The following is a 20,124-nucleotide window of genomic DNA, read 5'->3' as shown; positions in this document are numbered from 1 at the left end:
CATGTAGTGCCAAATTTGTCGTGACTACCTTATTCTTCTATGATGTTATGTCTGGGCTTTGTGTTTGGGCTTTTGTGCAATATTTTCGACTACTGACCACGCGCATAGCGAGAGCTTAGTGCACCGGGCTGCTTTTTACATTTAGTTTTATACTTCTATACAGCTTGGTTTTGCATAAAGCAATTGGAAGCATGTATTTGAATTTTCTCCTAGTACTAGTATAGCTTGGGAATTGGGCAAAACAAATCGCCTCTTTTGTATCCTGATTAAATTGTCTAGTTTTCACTTGCTCAGTGATTTTCTCTTGGATATATAACCCCGCATCTACAACTTTTTACCTTTTAAAACCAACATCGTTTGCATTCTTGTCCATTCGAAAAAAAACCTTGTTTACATTCTTAATCAAAGGTTAATTAGGAATGTCAAAATTAGAGCTAACATATAAAAAATAACATGCATAATACATACTTGTTTGATTTAATCGAATTAGGTTAATTTCATAGATGTTTACTCAATTTTCGTTTCATTATTACACCATGAGCGCTAAATTATTTTTGTACGAAAAAGTCACTTAATTTTATTAAATTATTTCTCAATTTTAATAAATTACTTTACTTACTATATATTAGAAAGGACAGTTAAGTGTGGACGAACACAGTATTTCCGTAATTGTGAATTCACTTAGGGGTAAAATGGTAAATCTGTCCTCATTAATTCTATGCAAAACCTAACGTCTATTGTATTCTTTTCTACACATGTACTGTGTGGATATAGAAACGTGTCCTGTAGTTATTTTTGTTGTCAAAGCCTTATCCTCTGTCAAACTGTTTGTTCGATAGCCTCTTTCAAGTTTCTCAATATCTTCCTCTGCTCTCTCATGCTCTTTCCTTCTTCACTGCTACAGCTTTCCACATGTGTATGTATTCCTTTTTGTTCTCTATGACATGTTCCTTTATCTCTTCTCCGTTGTTTCTTGTTCCTTTTCTATGTGACTTTAATTTCTTCAACAACTAACAATACGATTAATGAATGTTGGAGGAATTTAATTATAGGGAGATTATTAATATCACAATTTTTCTTTCACCAGTTAGTTTGCTCGAACTTGAAGAAGTTTTTAACATTTGAATCAAATATGGGTATATGTTAATTATTCTGTTTTTTGGGTTGTTCGTTGTTGAATTTTCTACTCAATAATTTTTCTAACTTATCCATTCATGTTGAACTAGTTATTCAGTCTCAAATCTTCTGAGTAGTCATGAAAATTTTGCGTCTTCTTGGGATAAACATATAAGTTCTCTTACTTTTCTAAGATGAGGCTTCCTTGTGCATTTTATTCATGTTCACTAATATGATGTTTGTTTTTCTATAGGTCTACAAGGTTGAGTAAAGAGTTGAAAAATGGTGCCAGAAAAAGATTAATTGACTGAGGTACGTAATGGCAATTTTTTTATTACGGACAAGAAAAAAGGATCAAATAGTTGTATGAAATGCTAAAAGATTGTGCAACTATTATGTTTGAATAAATGCAATGCTCTAAATGGTGATAATTTAGATTATGGTAGATCCAGATTTGTATTTATTGGTTTCTTTGCTTTTAATTTCTATTCAAAATGTGGGGATTTGGCTTTAACACAATGTGTTTGATTTAATTCCTGAGAGAGATGTGGATATGGGAAGGAACAGTTTTGTCGCAGGTACTATACAGTCGCAGGTACTATACAAGAATCTCATGACCTAGTGATAGGATAAATAGAAATTGTTCACTTTTCCTTTTCTTTTTCAAATTGATTCGTGAAAACAAATTAGCTAAGTACATAATGCACTGAAGTATTATGAAAATTCATTTGTTGGACCACTTGATCAAAATAATGATCTGCTCTATGGTGCCTTCAGTTATACGTGAAATGAAATAAATAAGTACTATGAAATTATTTCTTGAAATCATACCATAAGTAGAAAGATGGAATGCACAATTTACCAAAGGATTTCAATTTTTTTAACGAATGATTATGTAGATAAGAAAAGCTAGCTTTAGGTGCAAATGCATTTGGACTATTTGACACAGTAAGGAATCAAACATATGCATGTTGCAAAAGGTAGGATAAATAGCAAGGTGAAAGAAAAATGATTCTTACAAAAGTACATAAGGACAGTTACATTTACACCTTTGTATTTATAAGGTGAAAGTTCCCAAAGGAGCAGTTTGTTGGTTACTTTGATTGATTGACTCCCTGTTAACTGTACAGAAAGAAAGAGTAATGCAATATAAGCAACATTTTCCTTACGAAGTAGCTAGAAACTAGAAAAACTCTAGCAAGGGGAGTAAGAACTGGATGATGGTTGTCAGTTTGAGACAAGAAAACGGTATGTTGATGACTTGAATGTTTTGTGGTACAAATAGACTTTTGATTCAACTCCCTTCGATTTTTTTTTTCTTTGTTTTTAATTCTTTTTATGTTGTAAGTAGGTGTAGAATGATTTTCTCTTCTTATTTTACATGTCTAATGATTTTGTATTAAAAAAAATTACATGTCTAATGATTATCTCTTCTTAATTACAGGGATCACATAGGGTAGCGAAAAATATCACTTAAAAATTTCCTTCATTTCATGACAAGGTAATTTTAGTGAACTGATTAGGGAGAAGAAAATCTTAGTTGTTGAATGTTAGACATATAGACCTTTATATATGCAAATGTCTCGGTAGAATGGAGAGTTAGGACTGTGGAGATCTATGATGTAATTATAGAGCTACCAAGCTAATTTTCCATGCTATAATTGGTTTATTCAGGCCAATTTGCTAATATGCATTACTAGTATGCTACTTGTAGCTATTTTTTGGAAGTAAAGCTAGAAAGTTTTGTTTGGTAGTTTAGTGTTCGGTTCCGAAGGGTCATGATGGTGGAAATCAACACTTTCTTAAGTAGGTTATTTCATGTTTATTTTTGGCATGGTGGCTTTGCTTATGATGATGTGATTTGACTTTCTATAACATATGCTTTCACCAAAAAAAAAAAATAGGATCTAAGTGCAGCTGATTAGATTACTAAATTTTTTATAGTGTAGTGTTGTGGTGTTATAAAAAAAGATGAATATAGACAAAGAAAAAAACAATAATAATATGGAGATTCTGTTGAAAAATGTTGAACCTACAACTTCTGAAAATTGTAGGATAGATAGAATAAGAGTGATCAGTAGAGATTTGAGAAATAGGTATCTGGAATGTAATGACAAACCTAATAATAATATGGCAAGGATTAAGAACCAGACGTATCCTTGATGCTTGTGAGTTTTCGATGGTATGTCAATGTCAGTTATTGTCTCTATATGATCAGCAGTTTAGGATTCCCAAATTGTAGAGGTCTGTTATCTTTAGCCCTGCTACAGTAGCACTAAGTTTCAGTTTTTGCTACCCCTAATTCCGTTGAGAAAATAGTACGTATGATTTATTCAGTCTTGTTTCTTTACATAATGATACCACTACAAGAAGAATTCTGTTAGATAGATTAGTTTTTCCATGATCTCCTATTCAATGCCACTTGAGAAAGTATTGTTTACGGCGCAAAGCTCCAACCTAAGGCTAACTAGACAGTGACATGGTGTTTAGCCTCAATGGTTGTGTTATCCCTTCTGTTCCCATATACTTCATGTGTTGCGGCCATGCAAGGAGGGTATCTCTTCATTGTCTCCATTAGTAATCTATGTGTTGAAACTGCGACTAAAAGGTTATTCATCTGTTAAATATTTGTGCAATAGTTGAAACAACTCTAACTTCTATTTTTTCACTTGCTAATATCTATTTTTTGCAATCCTCTCGGTTTCAGTTTCTTTAGTTGAATGGTGTTCACTTGATTTTTGAAGGTAGCTTGAACTCTCTCCATATAATGTGGTTTGGAATGGAAAATGCCGACTACTAAGCTTGGGACTACTACTCCTGTTCAGTTGGAATGATGAATTTGGATGTACATGTGATGACTGTTTTGCTTTGCTGATGGCCACGAATTCGATCCACAATGTGTTGATTTGTTTTACTTGGATTTATCAAAGAAGGACTATCAAGTTACCATTCATCGACACAATGGATTGGACTCTTTTTCCTTAACAAAAGGTACTATATTTCTAGCCTTTTTTCCTCATATTGTAACTTGCTCAGATTCAGTGATGGAGCTAGAAGGTAACATACCCTGTATTTGTATTAAGGCATCCACTAAATATATAGAACAACTTAATACCAGTAACTGACACTTGATGTCACTATCCTGAAATCTAGAACCCATTAAAGTTCAAAATTTCGGATCCGTCTGTGCTCATATTTACATTTATTTGCATTTGTTTAACAATTGGGTGTTGTGTTTGTGTAATATGTCCAGGGAATTTAGATTGATTGAGTTCAACATCTGGCATTTGAGGGGAAAGGGCAAAAAGATATTGAAATAAGGCTTTATGAAATAGATATTATTGTTAATCAGATTAGTTGTGCTGCTACATACAATTCACATGCATATGGAGCATGTTTTGGTAATTTATTATTCAAAATCTGGAAGTGGTGGGGGAAAGCAACAAGGACTGAATAAGGACTTAAAAAACTGATGTTATTGCTAATTAGAATGTTAGTGCTTTAGCAATTGATGTGTGTCTTCAGATGGAGTATATGAGTTTGGAGAGAAAAAGTAACTATTGCACATATTGATGTCCATCTGTATTTTCTTGGTGTAATGCTCCAGGATTCTTAATTTTCTACTTTAAAAAGGACCAAGATCTCTATTTGTTCATCAATTGTTGACGTCCCAGATCTATTCCAGTCACTGAAGGTATTTATGTTGTCTAAAGTGCGACCGATGTTCCTCATACATGAAGAGTACTTTAAATATGATAGTTCTGCTAGACTGTTATAAAACTATATAATTGGAAATAAACAAGAGAAGCAAACTAATAACTTTGTAGAGAGAAGGGAGAGATTATATTTCACTTCTTCTTGATATCTCATAACAAATTGAAAACTTAACCATCTATTTATAGAGATGGTAAATCTCTTGATGAAGTCATCAATGACAACACCAAGAGTTAAAATCAAACTTGTGTTGCTTCATTTTCTTCATTTCATACATGCCACCAAATGTACATGTACCTACTCTTATTTAGGACATGTGGAAAACCTAGACTATATGGACATTCACATATATATTTTATAACACTCCCCCTTGGATGTCCATTGATAGATAATATGCCTCGTTAAAACCTTACTAGAAAAAACCCAGTGGGAAAAATTCTAGTGAAGGAAAAAGAGTACATATTTCTAATAGTATACATTTTGGTTGCCTCATTAAAAACCTTACAAGAAAAACCCAGTGGGACAAAACCTTGTATGGAAAAAAGAGTACAACGTGTATTAACTCCCCTGATGAGAACTTCAGTCCAAGTATTTGAGTCTTCGCATTCCAATCTTGTGCACCATCTTCTCGAAAGTTGCGGTTGGTAGAGACTTGGTGAACAAATCAGCTATATCATCACTTGAACAAATCTGTTGCATGTTGATATCACTATTCTTTTGGAGCTCGTGTGTGAAGAACAACTTTGGTGAAATGTGCTTTGTCCTATCTCCTTTTATGAATCCTCCTTTCAATTGGACAATACATGCTGCATCATCTTCATATAACATTGTGGGTATTTTATCACATTTCAAACCACACTTTTCTCGAATGAGATGTATCATTGACCTCAGCCACACAACTTCACGGCTCGCTTCATAAATAGCTATTATCTCAGCATGATTTGATGAGGTAGCCACAATAGACTGCTTTGTAGATCGCCAAGATATGGCAGCGCCCCCACAAATGAATACATAGCCTGTTTGAGATCTAGCTTTGTGTAGGTCAGATAAATACCCTGCATCGGCATAACCAACAAGATCGGGACTGCAGTTGCTAGAATAAAATAAGCCCAAATCGATAGTCCCCTTTAGATACCTCAATATGTGTTTAATTCCGTTCCAGTGTCTCCTTGTAGGAACACAACTATGTCTCGCTAACACATTAACTGAAAAATGCTATGTCAGGACTTGTGGTATTGGCAAAATACATTAGTGCATCAATTGCACTAAGATATGGTACTTCTGGACCAAGAATTTCCTCATTCTTTTCTTGAGGTCGGAACGGATCTTTATTCGCATCAAGTGATCGAACAACCATCGGAGTACTTAATGGATGTGCTTCATCCATATAAAATCGTTTCAACACTTTCTCTGTATAGGCAGATTGATGGACAAAAATCCCATTTGTCAAATGTTCAATTTGCAAACCAAGGCATAATTTTGTCTTTCCAAGATCTTTCATCTCAAATTCCTTCTTTAAATAATCAATTGCCTTTTTGAGCTCTGCGGGAGTTCCGATAAGGTTTATGTCGTCAACATATACAGCAAGTACAACAAACTCCGATATTACTTTCTTTATAAAAACACATGGGCAAATTGCATCATTTTTATAGCCTTCTTTTAAAAAATATTCACTAAGGCGGTTATACCACATGCGCATGGATTGCTTTAAACCATTAATAGATGACGTGCCTCGTTAAAACCTTATTAGGAAAAAACCCCGTGGGAAAAAGTCCTAATGAAGGAAAAAGAGTACACATATCTAGTAATACGCTTTGAGAGCTGCCTCATTAAAAACCTTGCTAGGAAAACCCAAATGGGACAAAACCTTGGTTAAGGGAAAAAGAGTACAGTGCGTATTTGCTCCCCCTGATTAAAGCATCACATAATTCTTGACGATCATGTGACAAATCTTGTATACCAACTTATCATATCTTGAGATTGACAGAGCTTTTATCAGATCTGTTAAATGATCATTTGACAAACTGGTTGATGATCTGTATCTTGCTTTCTCAGATAGAGCTGCATCATCGCCGTATAATATTGTTGCAATCAGGACAAGTACATCATGACTTGCTTCATAATCTGTTGTTGTCTTTCTATGATTTGACTGTCATGACAATAATCCTTTATGGAAATAGATAACACATCTGGATTGAATTCTTAAGTCGATAAGATGAATGCCCTGTATGTCCAAAACACTTGACAGTATTGGTTAGGACAAATACATTCATGTTAGGGCTTTCATTTGTAATATGCAGTTGATCTATTTCAATAACTCCATGTTGGAGTAAATTATATCATGCCTGTAGTTATAGCAAGATATATAAATGCATCAACTGCACAAATATATGGTATTTCAGGACCATTTCAATTTTCTCATTTCAGTAGATATAATCAAGTGCTTTTGGAAACTCTTCAAGAGTTCCAATAATATTCAAGTCATCAACTTGCATAATAATATGAAAGGTTCTGATTATCATATAGAGACAAGGGTAAACATGATCTTATTGGTACCCTTCGTCAATAAATATTCATTAAGGCGATTTCAGTACATCAGCCTTGATTCATTTAATCCATTTAAGGATTTATAAACGAGTTTCCCAAGAATTTGTATATGCTTTAGGCATTTTGAATCCTTCAGAAATTTTCATATAAATTTTGTCAAGTAATTCATATAGGATGTGAAAACATCTATTTCTATTTAAATGATATGACATCTTCTGGTGTCTGGACAGCAGGTCAAATAAGCTTTATGCTTACCAAGATGCGTCATTTCACTTGATAATAATTTCTAAGTCAGCATGCTTTGATAGACGTAGAATTTAGATCCTCACAATCTTTTACAATATTGCGCTATATTGTATCAAAATATTGTCGACAAGATATCATGTTGTATCGGTTCGCAATTCGACATAACTTACTGAGATCTCATCACTTCATTATTTTTAGTTACCTGAACCTCGCATAAGGTTTCATGAAGTGTTATGTCGTCGGCTCTTCAAGAGCACTTTGCCTCCTTATTATGATCATTTGCTCCTCCTTTTTTTTTTCAAGGATTATTATATTTGGAACCGATTGGTCTACCATGCTCCATGCATGTTGTAGACTCTGTCCTTCAGGGACATTATGAGCATTTTGCAGATGAAATATGAAATAGTTGGGTCAGCAAATGCTTCCAGCATTTGACTTGAATTATCTGAGGATCATACTGATGATAATTCACAACATATTTCTTAGCTGCTTATTCTCTCCCCCTTATTTTAGTGACATATGTCCCTATTTTCTTTGGGAAAATCCATCTGTGTGCATCATGGTATATCCATTAATCATGTACCACACATCAAATGCTAAAAGATGGAAATATCTAGTTCCTGACCCTGAACCAAATATGAGGGGAGAATTTTTCAAAATTTATTGATCTGAAGCACACAAGTGCTGTTGTATGCAATATATCATATCTCAGACCAACATTTGAAACTCTGTTCCCATAAGCAATGGTTTAGCTGTATTATGGAGGCATCTAATGCCAAACCAACTTAGATATAAACCAGCATTATCAAGATGATTGTCTTGATTACATATTCTGAAAATTGTGCTTCCAACTCAATCATTTTGAGCAAGCAACTTCGTAAATGTCAAACTGCCAGTTGACAATAAACATACATATGACCGTCTCATAGATGCATCTATTTAAGACATCACATTACAGGTGAAGGGGCCCACATTCACCTTTTATATTTTTCAGAATTTTGGGGATTCAGTCCCAATATTAGCTGGTGTAATCAACTTATCATGAGAACAAGCAACACAAACAAATTCTTGAAGAATCTTCTAGTTCTTCAATATGTTTTTAATACTCAATTAGCACATCAGATTTAAATCAGGACGATCAAAATGGTCTTGTCAACTGATAAAATTATTTGTACCCGTAAACTTCAAGTTTACCATGACGAGTGCTATTTCTTTTGATAAACTTCTGGTTTACTATTGCATGAAATTGTATATCAATAAACTTCTGGTTTATTGTGGTATGTGATCTCATCATGCTCGGGTAACATTTCACTTGTGTATTTCTTACCCATAGTAACTTGAAGATATTTAATATTCCGATTATTTGTAGTCTCAATATGATAACCATTTTTATTGTTAGTAAACTTCAGGTCTACTACAGTGTTCCGATCGTACCAATTACGATCTACGATGAATGGTATTATCATATATAACATCTTCAAGAGACTTCAATTTATTTATCATAATCAGATATTATTTGGACATTGCTAGTGTCATGATACTTGTAAATAAATAATTATCTCTTCTGGAGATGGATCATGATATTTTCACAATCAAATGCACGTTTATATTTATAGGCTTTACTACATATTATCACATTCACTTCAGGGAATGAATCTATATTTATAGCTTATATCAAAAGTTCTCATTCTTAAAAAAATGGAACACAATCATCTGAACATGCAGGCCTTAAGCATATCAAATTGTGATAGCTTAAAATTTCTTTTAAAATATTGCTACTTCAGGAGCAAATCGAGATATGCATATAATGTAGAGATTTTTCTCTAACATATTTTCAATATAAATCACAATATGGAGGCCTATATATGAATCATCACTTCCAGTGATCATGATCCATAAATATAAATAAATTTAGTGATACTTTATACTTGTGAAGTATGAATGTCACTTCTGGGATCATTCTAACAACAAGTACCAAATTGATCATGATATACGCATATATAAACATAGCATGTAACATTAGAAGTGAATTAAAAATATTAAACCAACAATAATAAGCAAAAAGGCTCAAATCACTTTACCTGTGATGGAAACTGTTTTTATTATAAGATACAAGTATAACTTACTAGATATCCAAACCTCACGAAGAATTGCAAACAATACTTGATTACATACACTGTCGTGAACCGTTTCCCGGATGATTTATAATTGCAACCCCTTAAATAACAAAAACTTCGATATAGGCTAAACTCAAATAAAATATTAGAGACTCGTGCTGATAACGTGTTATAAAACTATATAATTGGAAATAAACAAGAGAAGCAAACTAATAACTTTGTAGAGAGAAGGGAGAGATTATATTTCACTTATTCTTGATATCTCATAACAAATTGAGAACTTAACCATCTATTTATAGAGATGGTAAATCTCTTGATGAAGTCATCAATGACAACACCAAGAGTTAAAATCAAACTTGTGTTGCTTCATTTTCTTCATTTCATACATGCCACCAAATGTACATGTACCTACTCTTATTTAGGACATGTGGAAAACCTAGACTATATGGACATTCACATATATATTTTATAACATAGACGATGTATTTAAGGACTTTTGCACATATTATAAAAAAAGTGTATCTATTGTGCACAATGATGGCTGGATAAATTTAGATGGTTTACTGTTAGTAGTGGTAATTTGAGATAATGATATTTAATAATTTGCAGAGTGGTATGGTATTTTAGCTTCCAGCTAAATGTAATACAATTTGGGATTATATTGTGCAGATCCTAATTATTCCCCTTACAAAAAAGGATACTACAGTCTCCATCTTCTAAGAGTTGATCAATAATCACTTCATATTCGGTGCAATTTTTTGACTACCACTTCTATCTCCATGTATATTGCACGTGAAAAACGATAAGTACTTATTCAACATACTTTTACATCAATACAGTCGTAGCTTTCATCACCTGTTTTGATTCCTTATTGCTATCGTTCACCACCAAATGACTGCAAAGCATCCACCACTTTAAAATGTAAAATGAGCATGGGCCATACCCCTCTAGTTACTACTATTTAGAAGCACCAGTTGAGTGCTTTTTCGTCGTCCGTCGTCGTCAGCATCTTCTGGCTGTACATTGATTTAGTTTACCAAGAAAACCAAACCCTTTGAAAGAATTCCTTTTACGTTCAATCTCCTTTATTCAAGCTTACACGTGTCCTTAAATGTATTTCTCAGTGGGCCCACTTCTCTTTGTGATTGAGGCTGACAAGTTTTTGCATATGGTAACCTTTTACTATAGCTAATTTGGTTCTAGAAAATTCTTTGTATAGGTGTTGTACCAAATATTATATAGTAAAACACAATCAAGATGGAAAAAAAAAACTGCAAAGCCAAAATATTCCTAGATGGACTCTTCCTCTGTTTTTCCTTACTCTATTTATATCAGTTACATTTGGATTACTTAGAAAGGCATGCTTAGTAATTAAAAATATTGGGCCCCATATTAAACAGGCCCATAACAAAAAAAAGAAAAAAAAATGTGGGCCTCATATATATCAAACAACAACTAATATTAAAAAAAAATTGTGGGTCTCATATTAAACACCAACCAGTATTAAAAAAAAAAACCGATGGAACCCACCACATCCAAACTCACGTGAAAAAAAAAGTGAACCCCATATTAACAAAATCAAGCAATATTAAAAAAAAAATTAATCCCATATTAAAAAACAATTGAACCAGTATTAAAAAAAAGGAGAAGAAAAAAAAGTGGAACCCACCACATCCAAACTCACGGGAAAAAAAAAAGTGAACCCCATATTAACAGAATCAAGCAAAAAAATTTGTGGGCCCCATATATATTAAACAACAACTAATATTTTAAAAAAAATTATGGGCCCCATATTAAACACCAACCAGTATTAAAAAAAAAGGAAGAAAAGAAGTGAAACCCACCACATCCAAACTCACGAGAAAAAAAATGGACCCCATATTAACAAAATCAAGCAATATTAAAAAAAAAAGTGAATCCCATATTAAAAAAACAAACAATGTTAAAAAAAAGTGGAACCCACCACATCCAAACTCACGGGGGAAAAAAAAGTGGACCCCATATTAACAAAAGCAAGCAATATTAAAAAAAAAAGTGAATCCCATATTAATAAAACAAACAATGTTAAAAAACAAATGCTTAGAAAATCAAACAATTAAATCAATAATGATGGACTCATTGCCACATGTGTATCAACCCATTAGTGGCAGCAAATGAAATTATTGTACAGCAGCATACTTAAAATACTTATATATTAAAATAAGATAGAATTTAATTACTTTTTCATTTTTTCCTTACTCTAATAAATGTGAAAAGAGATTAATGTCATAAAAGAAAAAATAATATTAAATGGAGATCAAATAATTAATAAGCTAAATTAGTGAAATTATAATTCTAATTAACGTTTCCTTAAAAAATCGTGTAAAAAATAACATGACAAGTAAAATGAGTTAAACAAAAAATATTTACTAAAAATTAAAAAATAGAAGTTTTTCATGGCCCCATATTAAACACCAACCAGTATTAAAAAAAAAAAAAAAAGTGGAACCCACCACATCCAAACTCACGGGAAAAAAAAAGTGGACCCCATATTAACAAAAGCAAACAATATTTAAAAAAAATAAAAGGAATCCCATATTAAAAAAACAAACAGTGTTAAAAAAAATGCTTAGAAAATCCAACAATTAAATCAATAATGATGGATTAATTGCCACATGCGTATCAACCCATTAGTGGGAGCAAATGAAATTATTGTACAACAACATGCTTAAAATACTTATATATTAAAATAAGATAGAATTTAATTACTTTTTCATTTTTTCCTTACTCTAATAAATGTGAACAGAGATTAATGTCATAAAAGAAAAAAAAATATTAAATGGAGATCAAATAATTAAAAAGGTAAATTAGTGAAATTATAATTCTAATTGACATTTCCTTAAAAAAATCGTGTAAAAAACAACATGACAAGTAAAATGAGTTAAACAAAAAATATTTACTAAAAATTAAAAAATAGAAGTTCTTCATGTAGATAAAAAATCAAATTTCTACTTTGTTTCATCTTAAACATGTAAAATTAATATAATAATTTGAATTAGTATGTATTACTTCACTATTACTACTATATAGAAGGTCCGGTTTGTAGAGGCAAGATCGTCGTCCGTGTTCGGTCCTATTTTTTTATTTAAGAGTAAAAAAATCCTTTGTGGTCCCACCCACTTTTTTATTTAAGGGCAAAAAAATGTCGTTTTATACTTTATATTACCAACTCTTCTAAAAAGTAGATAGAAATACTTTATGATATTTTTATTTTTCTACTATATAGAAGTATTGGTTTACCCATGTTTCATCGACAGTCACTCTTAAAAAAAAAAAAAAAAACCTTATTCCCACCCTCCCCAAACTCATGAAAAAAAAAGATGGACCCAATATTAAAAAAAAAAAAAAAGGCAACGCCAAAAAAAATAAATAATATTCATGTAATTCTCAAATTATCCCCATCAAGTCAATAATAGTGGATTCATTGCCACATGCATATTAACCCATTAGTGAGAGTAAATGAAATTATTGCACAGCAAAAAACATGGACCTCATATTATTACTTTTCTTCAAAATATTTAATTGCTATATTTGCTATTCCGCCATGTCATTTATTTGTTATGTTTACTAAAATAAATATACTTAAAATATATATTTAAAAATAAGATACAATTTAATTATTTTTTTATTTTTATTCTTACTCTAATAAATGTGAAAAGAGATTAATATCAAATGAAGATCAAATAATGAATAAGGTAAATTAGTCAAATTATAATTCTAATTCACGTTTCCTTAAAAAATCATGCAAAAGACAACATGACAAGTAAAATGAGTTAAACCGAGAATATTTATCAAAAATTAAAAAATAGCATTTCTTCGTTTAAATAGAAAATTAATTTCTACTTTGTTTCGTTTCAAACATGTAAAATTAATTTAATAATTTGAAGTACAATTATCCAAATCAAAATTTGATAAAAAATAAAAAGTATTTTACACTTTTAAATTAATCGAATTAAAATCGAAAGTATCAACTGATGCTTAAATATTGCTATTATTTTATCTCAAAGAGAGGAAAATAGTTTTCTTTTAAACAAGTCTTCTCTTTTAAAAAATATTAATAAATTTTCGTAGCAAACACGAATAAAATAAAGTTTTAGATACGGAGCACAAACTACAATGTTATATTAATCGTATTTTCAAGATAATACATATATATATATATTATCACTATCTAAATACAATTACATATACATAGATACACTATAATTTGAAGTGTTAGGCCCGTGCGCAGCACGAGCATAAGCCATCTAGTAATATATATAAATGGGAGTTGGGTGGACGAACAAGGACATTTTTGACATTTCATACTTCTTTATAGTACTGTACATCTTGCATTGTTGTTGTTGTTGTTTTTTTTTTTTTTTTTTTTTACATCTTACATTATCACATTTGATAAAATTGACAAAGATACATTTGATAAAATTGACAAAGATGCTAGTAGCCATGTTACGTGTCATAAACAGAGTTATTCCTTCATTTTCCTCTTTGATTTTTCCCCCCGTATTTTCCTCTTTGATGAAGTTCTCAAGCTTAGCAGAATTGTTGGTAAACATTCTAGCATTTTCAGTAAACTTAATCGCTTCCTTCATTTATCCTCTTTGATGTCTCCTGGAAATTTATTTAGTGTAGCGTAAAGCGAAGGGGCAGAGAAGACAAAAGAGAAAGTTAGCCTCTCTTTCTCTAACTCATCGATACTGTGTGTTTTGTCTTCCTTGCTCTTACTGTTGGCTTTGAATTCTTGATTCATTTTAAAATTTCTCCTTCGTGGTTCCCATTCATACTTGGATTTTCTGCGTTTTTCTCTGTTTTTTCTTGATGAACATGTAAATCTTCGATTCTAAATGTGTATAGTATTAAGTAGTACTCCCTCCAGATCAAAAAGAGTGTTCACTTAGCTAGTTTTACCCCCCTTAAAAAAGTACTAACTCCTGCGCAAAAATAGATAATTTGACTAAAATGTTCTTAATTTAATAGGTATTGAGATTTGGTCATCTCATACTTAATAAGGGCAAATTTGAAAAGTAAGGTTAATTCATTCTTGATTTGATAAGTGGACACTCTTTTTGGTCCAGAAGAAGAAGTGATTAAGATTATTGATTTACAATCTTCCTTTCTCCGCTAAAATTAATTTGCATTTATGCTTCAGTTTCTTTTTAGTAGAGCATATATGTAATTTTGGAGATATTTGATCCGTACATATATAGTATTTCCTCTTTCTTTTGGTCTCTTAGTTGATTTTGTACAAGTATGCAGTTACTTGGTAGTAGTAAATTCTTTTATGAAGCTTGGTAGTAAATTCTTTTATGAAGCTTGGTAGTAAATTCTATTATGCAGTAGAATTGCCATTAGAAGCAAAATTGTGGTAACAAATAGGGAAGAACTTTCCTACAGTAAAAGTTTTGACAATAAGCCTGAAACAACTGAACAATTCTCTATTTCATAACATTTACTCCATACTTTTTAGATGTCGTATAACATAAGCATCTATCATTCAACACCCCAAAGATACATTACAAAATTCTGCTAAATAGTAGTTGTTGGATACTAATATTTATTCGTTATTATCCTTTTGTAAAAGACTTATTTGCTTAAAATTTCTCTAATAGTTGCTATTTTGCGGTCATCAACTTTTCTAGTGAATATTGTACTGAAAATTTGGCAAGTTTGGATTAAAATTGGAAATTAGAGAACAAAGTTGATTAGTAGTCAAATTGTTATAAAGTTGGCCTCGTAAACGTTGGGTTAAAAATGAAAACATCAAGACATTGTGTTACTTTATTCAGAGCTATAAGAACATATTCAGGAAGCAATACTCTTCACCTAATTTCATATAATGTTCCTTTCTAGCTTCTGCGCACTTCCATTAGTGAAAATTTTGTGTCTTCTCTGGATAAATGCATAAGCTCTCTTATATTTCTACGAGAAAATGAAGCTTCCTTTAGGTTCCGTGTGCATTGTATTCATGTTTACTGATATTTTATTTGTTTTCTTAAAGGTCTACAAGGTTGAGTAAAGAGTTGAAATATGGTGCCAAGAAAAGATTAGTTGATTGGGGTATTGGCTACTTTTCTGTTACGGACAAGAAAAGGGGATCAACTAATAGTCTGAAATGCTTAAACATTGTGCTTCTATTATGTTTGAACGAGGTAACACTCTACATGGTGATGATTAAGATTGCGTTTGTTATACCCTATTTTAACCGGAGTCAAAATAGTTTATAACATCCCGGTAATTTCGGGGTTGATTAAAGTTAAGGGAGTCGCCACCTAATTATTTATGGTGAATTAGGACACCTGGAGTTAATTAAAGTGATTATCTAAAGTTAACTCCGTTTTAAGGTCTACGAAACTTAAGATTCTAGGTAAGAGTTCAATTAGTCTAAAGGGAAGGTATTAGGCATCCTTTAAGACCCATTAATAATGGTTAACCGACCGGACTTATGTTAATTAATTAAATTAGGCTAGCAAAATATGAGCGTAAAAAATGTTTAAAGTACGGGTGTTAAGAGGGAGCTAGTTAAATTAATTTAAAGAAACATTTGTATCAACTCCCTTTAGAAAGCTCATCTTGTAAAATCAATTTTCTCATTTGCAAATTATACTAGTGATAATCTTTAATCTTTATGGAAACTATTAAATCTTGTTATGATTATGAAACATTGAAAGAAATGGTGATAATCTTTAATCTTTATGGAAACTATTAAATCTTGTTATGATTATGAAACATTGAAAGAAATGGTGATAATCTTTAATCTTTATGGAAACTATTAAATCTTGTTATGATTATGAAACATTGAAAGAAATGGAGACAGTCCTATTTATGTTCAAAGGAAGAGCAGGCCCGTTAGAAAAATGGAAAGTTTTGATAAAATACGTTCTTTGGTGAAGACACTTAAGGAAAGCCCAACGTTAAGTAACTAGTCCATTGTGTATTAGCTAGAGTAAAATATCAAGTGAAACTTATAAAGTAACCAAAGTCTTAATATTGAATTACTCAACAGCAGCCAAAGGTTAGTCACATAAGACACTTAAATCACACCATCAGATAAACGAAATAGTAACATAAAATGACTAGAGTCATTCCGGTGTTCGGGGGGGGGGGGGGGGGGGGTGGCAATGTTCTGCAATTTCACTCAATCAAAGTGAGAGAGTAGACAATGGAGGGGCGCGGACCCCGTAAGCAGTGTCGTTGAGTTTCAAAGTGAAACTCTCCGGCTCCGGTTGTACATGCAAAAAACAGGAAAGAGACAAAATAATTAGAGGAGAAATCTGATTTGGAATAATATATGAAGATGGAAATTAAAAGAATCACACAGTACTTAATTTTCAGCTTCAATGCATAAGAGGCACAATGTTTATATAGCACAGGGGTAAAAGCATCTCATCATATAAAGTGGTTGGAAAATCCAAGTCGATCCCTTAAGTGTTTACACTATGTCACGTAATGTTAAATTACTCTCGCTAAAGTTATTCTAATGTGACTTAAAGATTTCAGAAGACGTTCTGATAAATGATAATAGGCAGGCACCACAAATATACAAACAGTAGCGGCGGAATTAATACAGGGGGATCTAGAAGAAAAGAAATCAGTCAAACCAAATCATGTTCGAGTTTCTCAACGTATTATATGTTATCTATAAATAAAATAAAAGAGGAAACCAGTAGAAAAATCCTTTGAAAGTTTCTGTAGACAGTCTCGGGGGAGGGGCAGTAGACAATACACAACAAACACTAGCATAATTTCGAATGCAGCCAATGTTTCTTTAAAGGACAACAACATGTACCAAACATGGTGGCCATTTTAACCACGGATTGGGCAAACCTATCAAATGTAGTATCTATTCTTTTTATGGAAAGAACCAATAAGCAGCTAATTCCCTTTTCAAGGCATATCATTTGTTTTATCAAAGTAGGAACATTTCATAGCAAACAAACAGATAGCCACAGTTCATAGTAGACTAACTGAACCTTTCAAAAATGCACAAATTATTATACTGAAATGGTAGTTAAAATACAGCAAGAGTCTTCAGGTTCAGCAGATCCCAACAGTTAAATTTGAACACAGCTAGAGGACAATCACTCGAAAGCTTCAAGCTTGATTCAAATAGGACCAAAACAGGACCAGACAACTATCTTTGCATATTCCTACAAATGGGTTTAAAGGAAAACTAATCCTTTTCATTTCAAGCGGGATTGAAACTAAGACTAATTTGCACAAATTGTAAACAGATTAGCAGGATGAGATTCTAGAGCGGAAAGAAACTAGCATTTGAACCCATTGAGACAACTGAACAGATCACCAGAAATAGCCTTGACATGATTTATTTCATGAACCTCACAAACAAAACACTCGGATATAACCAGCATCAGGGTCTAAGACATATCTATTTTCACATAAGCATACTAACGAATTGAAAACAGAACTAGGTCCAATACATGGCTGCTAACAGAACTGAACACAGAACATAAACTAGAGACCAAATCAAATCAACAAACAACATCGACATGTGGTATAATCATTTCATTATATCCAAATCCAAGTAAATTAATTACGTAACAAAGTACAATATTCAGAACAAATAGAGCAAAAGAGGGACAGCGCCGACCTGTTTTGGGTACATTGAACTGGGTGTCAATGGTCTCGAATCTACACTCGAATGTTAATATCTCCGAGCTTGCGTATACTCGGATTCAAAACGATAATAGAGTAAAACAGAGTAAAATGTTTGGTATTTTAAAATTGATGTCAAGAAACAAAGTGAGACTGTTTTTGTATTTTTCAGAGAATTCAAACTGCTGAAGAAAAGAACTTCCTCTCTACGGGTCAAGCAACCAATCTTTATAGGAGAATGTTTAGGGTTTTTTCTGGTTCCAATTTTGGGCGGGATTTGAAATCAAATTCATTTCCAAAATCAGAACGTTAGGAGCTCGTTCTGACCTTAATCAGAAACAAAGAAGATGGGGACAAAAATCATTTAAAACTTGTACTCGAGAAAATCACAGGAGTTGATAAAGAAAGATTTTCCCTTCATACACGGACAAAAACCATTAAAGTAAATTCAGATTGCGAGCAGAGGACGGTGAAAGAAAACAAAAACCCAAACCTTTCACCTGTTGAAAATCTGGACTGACCATTAATTGTTTTTCCTCAAATGGCCGTGCATGGCCTGGGTTTGCAAAAATCCTCTGCGAATTTGCCATTCACGTCGGTTGAGAGAGAGAAAGATGCAGGGAAGGGAGAGGGAAAGGAGAGGAAGGCTGCTTTAATCCGAAAATGGGGTGGCAAAGTCTGTGAGGGTGAAAGGGGATTGAGTTTTACTGGAAAGGGAGAGGAGAGAGGGAGAGGAGCGTAGGAAGAGGGGCTGTGCGGCTGAAGGAGAAAATGTTAAGTTTTGGAGATAACCGTGTATTTTGTTTCATTGGGCCGGGTCGGGTAATGGAGTAATGGGTCGGTCGGGTAAAGGGATAGTGGGCTCAGTTGGTCCGAAAGTTTGGGGGTAATGGGCTGGTCGTTTGGGCCATTTATTTGGCTGAAAATATGGATCCTTCCTCCTTTACTTTAATTATTTTTGAGCTTCTAATTAATAACTAGTATAATATATACTATGATAATTAGTGATTAATATGTAGAAAATAAAGGACTTGATAAAGTATAATTAATTTAACGAGCACAAAATCCAAAAATAAAATGATGACGGACCATTTTGAAATTTGTGATAAAGTAATGCTAGTAATGTTGATAGTAAAATAGTAAAAATGAAAGTAAAGATATTAATAGTAGTAGCAATAAAAAATAATAGTGAAAATAAAGTGTTTAGCTCGTCAGTAAATTTAGAAGCCCAAGAAAATAAATTGAAATAAAGGAGGGACAAAATTGGGTGTCAACAGCGTTTAGTTCAGATTTGCATTTATTGATATCTTTGCCTTTTAATTTCTAATCGATGTGTGGGGATTTAGCTTTGGCACAATGCCTATGATTTAATTCTTGAAAGATATGTTGATATGCATTACTTAACGGCTATATGCAGGTAACAACATATCATGGAAAAATGAAGCAAGATCATCCACTTCTTTTGATATAGGAAACAATCAAATTTCGAGTTCATTTTGGCAGCATAGACTCACAATTAGGAACATCAATATAAAATCATGAGGTAGAGACACTTTGGACTCTTATTCTTAAGAAGATTGTTTTTAGTTATACATATAAAATACTTGATGTTTCGTCCCCGGAACTTGAGACTAAATCCCCGTGACACACCCATTGATCACGCACAATCTTTTACACATCCAACCTTTTCAGACTGTCTTGATTGGCAGGAGACTTGATCAAGGAGACAGTCAGG

At 32.5% G+C, this 20,124-nt stretch overlaps 1 long non-coding RNA gene across 5 annotated transcripts; it reads left to right on the top strand.

The window, feature by feature from the left end:
• The first annotated feature begins 765 nt into the window (after positions 1-765).
• Positions 766-19,821, top strand: LOC132614086 (uncharacterized). Of its 5 annotated transcripts, XR_009572173.1 has the most exons (5): positions 766-916; positions 1,370-1,428; positions 3,861-4,107; positions 15,775-15,925; positions 19,807-19,821. It is a non-coding gene; the product is annotated as an uncharacterized LOC132614086 (long non-coding RNA). The 5 variants fall into 5 exon arrangements; XR_009572172.1 differs by lacking the exon at positions 19,807-19,821 and having other exon boundaries at positions 15,775-15,965; XR_009572174.1 differs by lacking the exons at positions 15,775-15,925; positions 19,807-19,821 and adding an exon at positions 6,886-12,221.
• The last annotated feature ends 303 nt before the right edge of the window (positions 19,822-20,124 follow it).

Source organism: Lycium barbarum, chromosome 10 (assembly GCF_019175385.1).
Source record: "Lycium barbarum isolate Lr01 chromosome 10, ASM1917538v2, whole genome shotgun sequence".
Lineage (NCBI taxonomy): Eukaryota > Viridiplantae > Streptophyta > Magnoliopsida > Solanales > Solanaceae > Lycium > Lycium barbarum.
This window is presented reverse-complemented; position numbering and strand designations above follow the sequence as displayed.